At 38.6% G+C, this 5,341-nt stretch overlaps 1 protein-coding gene across 1 annotated transcript in view; it reads left to right on the top strand.

Moving 5' to 3' along the window:
- LOC105743055 (thioredoxin-1-like) overlaps window positions 1-5,341 on the top strand; it is a 34,670-nt gene that overhangs the window by 26,337 nt on the left and 2,992 nt on the right. The gene's annotated exons all lie outside the window — the stretch shown is intronic.

Below are 5,341 nucleotides of genomic sequence, written 5' to 3'. Positions count from 1 at the left end.
AGAGAGAGAGAATGTGTTCTCCCTAATATATGCAAACTTAAAACAATGGCAAGAATGTAGAGGAGAGATGTTCTCAGACATGAGAAAGGAAATAAGGAGGGAAACAAGATGTAAGGGTGACTAATGAGGATTTGGGCATGAATAAAATGCAATATATCATTGGAATTTCCCCCAAAAATATGAAACTATGTAGGAGAGCAGGGTGAAGAGGTGATAGGGGATGAAAATGACCACAGAATATTATGCACATGCACAAATATCCCAGAATAGAACACAGTGACCTATACACCAGTTTAAAAAAAAAAGAGTGGAAAGAAATATACATCAATTGATGAATAAAACACAAATGAGATCTGTCCATGTACAGCCTCCATGGATTCTTACTGCTTACAGCAACAAAAAGAATGGAGTGCATGTGCTCCAGGGCCAAGGCCATCCCTACACCTATGTTTTGTAAATAAACTTTCACTGGTGTAATCTAGGCCCATTTGTCCAGATATTATCTGTGGCAGCTTTCCTACCACTGCAGCAAATTTCAGTAGCCTCTGATGCTTCAAATAGGTGCCATCTGACTCTGTACCCATAAAATTTGTTGACCCCTCACACAGAGACAGGCACATTTGTCATTATTTATATCACCATGTTCAACAAATCACCAGTGTTTCTAAGTCAGCTCCAGGAAAATGATACAAATTGGTATTTTGCTGCCTCACTATTAGAAGAAGTTGAAAAGATGGCCAGTATGAGGAAAACACTGAATAGGTCACTGTTACCAGATCTTTTCTTGAATTTGTTCTGCGTATATTGAAGTTAGCTTGTTGTTATGATTTACCACAAGTCTAAGAGGACTTAACTGAGCTGCTTGCTTTTGCAAGGCTGCTCGGGGTGTTACGAAAGCCCAAGAGGAAGTGTTCAAGTACCTGCATGGTGAGGAAAAGTACTCAAGGGAAAGAGATGTGTGCACTAAAGTCAGGGAAAGTAGCCGGGAAAGGATAACCCATTAGTACGGCTCAGCTCTCTGCAGAAGGCTGAAGTGCTTTTAAAACTTGTTACATCTCTTTTCCAGCTTAGGCAAACCATCTTATGCCTCAGTAACCCTTCTTTAAAAAGAAAAAAATTATAAATCACAAAATTGTTTTGTAAGTACAAACATTTGTGCAGCCATCTCTCCAAAATGTCTTGTGTTAGTTGATGGTTTTGTGCTACATTGCTTATTGTTGTTATTGTTGCTGATGCTTCAGGGTATGTAAGTTGCTGTTGTTAATCAAGTACAGATGCCTAGAAAATTGACATGCTCACTTTGGGCCATACAGTATGTACTCAACCAAAGCTGCATATCCATTAGCCAACAAATTTTATTGCAGTTATTCTAAGGGTGCATTGTTAGTAGCTCCAAAAGCTAATTTTCACTCTCAAAAGCACAATTGTTAGGAGGGGACCACAGTCTCCTGTTCCCTTTTTCCAGGAACAGCCGCAGATTTTTTTTATAGATTGTCAAATGGCTGGCATATAAAAACTGCCCTTTGTTTAACCTGAGTAATGGGTAAGTGGGAGCAAATTATTTTATCGGGTTTTTTCATGTGTTTGAAAATGTTAGGGCTGGCCAAATAGCTCAGCTGATTAAAGAGCCTAGAAGCAGGTGCAGGGGCTGGGGGCTCTATCCCCAGGTCTGCCATGCCAGCCCTGCCCCCGGGGTGTGCTAAAATGCAATTGAGACTGGGCATGGTGGCACGCGCCTATAATCCCAGATCTTGGGAGGCTGTAAACAGGCGGATCACTACAAGCCTGATCTAGTCGTGAAACCCTGAACATCCTGTAGACCGTCTCTAAAGATACAAAAATAAATAAATAATAATAATAAATGAAAATGTCCATATTAAAAGTTTTTTTTTATAAAAACAGAAAAAAAATAAAAAGCAAGCAAGCTTTCTAAAAAATAAAATGTGAATATTGAGTTTGGTTGGGTTTTACTCACGTCCATCCTCCCTTCTGTCACTAGGGTAGGGGCTGGAGCTTAGTGTTCAGGGACAATCATTCCTAAGGTGGCACCCATGCATAAAGACATGCAGGCCTTCAGAAGAGAAAAGTAAAGTCCCTTCTCGGTGCTTCCTAGCGGTGCCTGCCACTGACGCCCAGCCGGGGATCACCACATTAAGCGAGCAGCACCTGAGGCGGGGCACACGCTCGAGTTCCGCTGCACGCTCAGCTGGTCGTCCACATGTGGATTCCACCGAGTGTAGTCAAAAAGATTTGAAAACTAATTGCATTTGCACTGAATATGTACAAACTTTTTCTTCTCTTTATTCCCCGAGCAATGTATTATACAATTATTTAGGTAGCTTTTACTTAGCTTTGTATTAATTTTATTGATAACTCTTCCAATATACATAACAATCACATTTATCATGGGGAATCTGTACCTGTGTGCAATATATCTTGCTTCTTCTTTTCCCACAATTCCTTTCCTTCCTTTCAAACCCTCTTGTGCACCTTTTTTTTTTTTTTTTTTTTGATCAGGTCTTGCTATATAGGTGCAGGCTGCTTTTAAACTCACTATTATAGCCCAGGCTGGCCTCCAACTCAAGACAGTTGTCCTGCCTCTGTCTCCTGTCAGAATATTAGGGCTTTTGTTTGTTTTCGAGACAGTGTGTCTCCTTTTGTAGTTCAGACCAGCTGCAACCTCACGCCCACCCTCCTGACTCATCCTCCTTTGTGCCCCCACACCCACATTTTCCCCTCCTTATTTACAAAAACTTCATTTTCTATTTTTTGCTTTCTATTTTCTTCACTTTTTTTTTTAGTATCAGGGATCAAACTTAGGACCTTAGACATGTTATGTCTAAGATGTTTGATATTCAGCCAGGTAGTGAGGTTAAGTTCAACTGCCTATGTTATAGGGTAATGATATCATTAAGCTTCTCTTCTGGAGGGTTAACAACTTAAGTTTGCAGACCAAAAATTAGAGAAAAAGAAGGGCTGCAAGGACAGCCAATATTTCGGCCCTAGCCTTTCAAGATCAGTGAGGACTCAGCACATAAGTGAACCTGTACTGTAATATCCTATAACTCAGTGATGTCCCAAATTTTCTGATCAAGGAGATTATGGGACCACAGAGGAAAGTGTTTGACCATGTAGAGTGTGCCTAAGGAGAGTCTCATGGAGAAAAAACATTCTCTCAGGATTTCACACAGAGCAAATTGGTCAAGCAATGGCCATTACTCATCCGCATGCCTGACACTGATCAAGGATCTACAAATTGCAGTACAGGGTTTCAGGGTAAATCCTGAGGGAATTTGACTGACTTTATCAGATGCAAAAGTTACATTTCTTGTTATACAGGTCTTGCTTTATCTTGGTCTTAAACATCCAGCAGAAAAGTATAAAAATGAGGTATAAAAAGTAAAGCCATATTAATATGCTGAGCTGTAAAAAGCTCAAATCAACAACTCCTGACATTGCCAGGATAACCCACTACTATTATGGACTACTGGACTACATTGGATTATTTTGCTGAATTCATGCACCTACAATATTTAAATGGCAATGGAATACCCATCTCTGACAAAACTGAACAAAAAAGGGGGACATAAACAAAGGACCGTTTTGTATCTGTACATACAAAATACTTAGGACAGATATACAGCTACTTTCCCTTAATTCAATGAGAAGAAAGATTTGTACTAATAGTGTTTGGACAGGATATCATGTCTGCATCTTGTACTATGAATAACCACTACAAAGACAACAATATGCAATGTATTAATTATTGAAACTGTCCTACTAATCAGTTTTGAAACTGTCTCATTGCTATTTGTTTCTCAATAAAATTAATAATAATAAAAAGTTTAAAAAAAAGAACTCAGTACCTTACACTTGCCAGCCAGGCACGTATGCCACTGAGCTATCTCCTACCCTTTAATTTACTTCACATTAGATATTATCAGTAAACTAGAGATGAGTTAAAGTATATGAAAGTATTTGTGTAGATTATATGCAAATAGCAGCCCATTCTATCTAAGGGACTTCAATGTCATTGTACAGTATTTTGCTAATCATAGAGGTTCCTGGAATCAGTCTCCCACAGATGCCTAGGGATATATCCACTTCTCTTCAAGAAAAGGCTCCTTGTGAATAAGCTCTTATCAGAAGCTATTCTTCACGCATTAACTCCTTTCATGAAGCTCCTACATATATAAAGCCTTGTGCTAGACAGGGAGTCATAAATGTAATATTTGGCTTGAGTAAACTGGACAAAGAATCAGACAAGCAATACCTAACTCCTGAAGTTTAACACTGCCCAGTCTTGGACCCATACTTCAATGCTCAGAAATCAATATAGCACCATTCAGACCTATTCCATTAAGACGGTCCCTACTCTGGGTAAGGTTTCAACTAAACACTAAAAATTATGGAGGAAACATTAGGTACAGACTCTATTCCTAGTCTAATAAGACAGACTGATACCAAAATAGCTTACTGAGGGAGGGAACACGAGAAGACTTAACATGAGGTATGCTGTGTATCAACTCTCCAGGATGGATGTAATTATTACTCACTGCAAACATGTATTAATACAAATAAAATTAATGGTAGTATATACAGACTTCTATGGGGTCACAAATAAAGGGTTCAAGGGAGAGTTCATGAGTCAAAACCAAATCATCATGAAGCATGGGAAGGACCAATAAGTGAAAAAGGAGAAGAAACAGAGAGTTATGGAATAGCAGGAGTATGCATCCAAAATTATTGAAATAATAATATAATAGTATAAAATTATCACTAGTATATGAACACCTGAGAATTTTTGACTACTTTGCACTCAGATTAAACTCCAGATTAAAATAGTCACTCACTAAGCACAAAGTTTGGGACCAGGGAGGTGGCTCAACAGCACAGCACCTGCCTGGCAAACACAAGGTCTTCAGTTCAATTTCCAATAGATATCTATATCTATATCTATATCTATATCTATATCTATCTATCCTAAATGCAGGGTTTTTAAAAAATCAAGTACAGGATGAGTATCCCTAATGCAAAAATCCAAAACCTGAAATGCTCCAAAATCTGCAACTTTTCAGCTTCAACATAATGCCCCAAGTCTGATAGCTCAACACACTAAAAAAGACTTCCTTAAGGCTATGTTTGTAAGCTGCATATGAAACAGAATAAAATTTGTGGAGACTTGGGTCCTATTGCTGAGCTACTTATCATGAGTATGCAAGTATTCCAAGATCCAAAATGTTTTCCCTCACATAAAGAGAAAGGACTGCTTTATCTTATTTCAGATAAGGGATGCTCATCCTGTATTTATTAAATGAACAAATCATGGCACCTCTATAGC

The sequence above is a fragment of the Octodon degus genome, unplaced genomic scaffold, assembly GCF_000260255.1.
Source record: "Octodon degus isolate 3935 unplaced genomic scaffold, OctDeg1.0 scaffold00094, whole genome shotgun sequence".
Taxonomy (NCBI): Eukaryota; Metazoa; Chordata; class Mammalia; order Rodentia; family Octodontidae; genus Octodon; species Octodon degus.
This window is presented reverse-complemented; position numbering and strand designations above follow the sequence as displayed.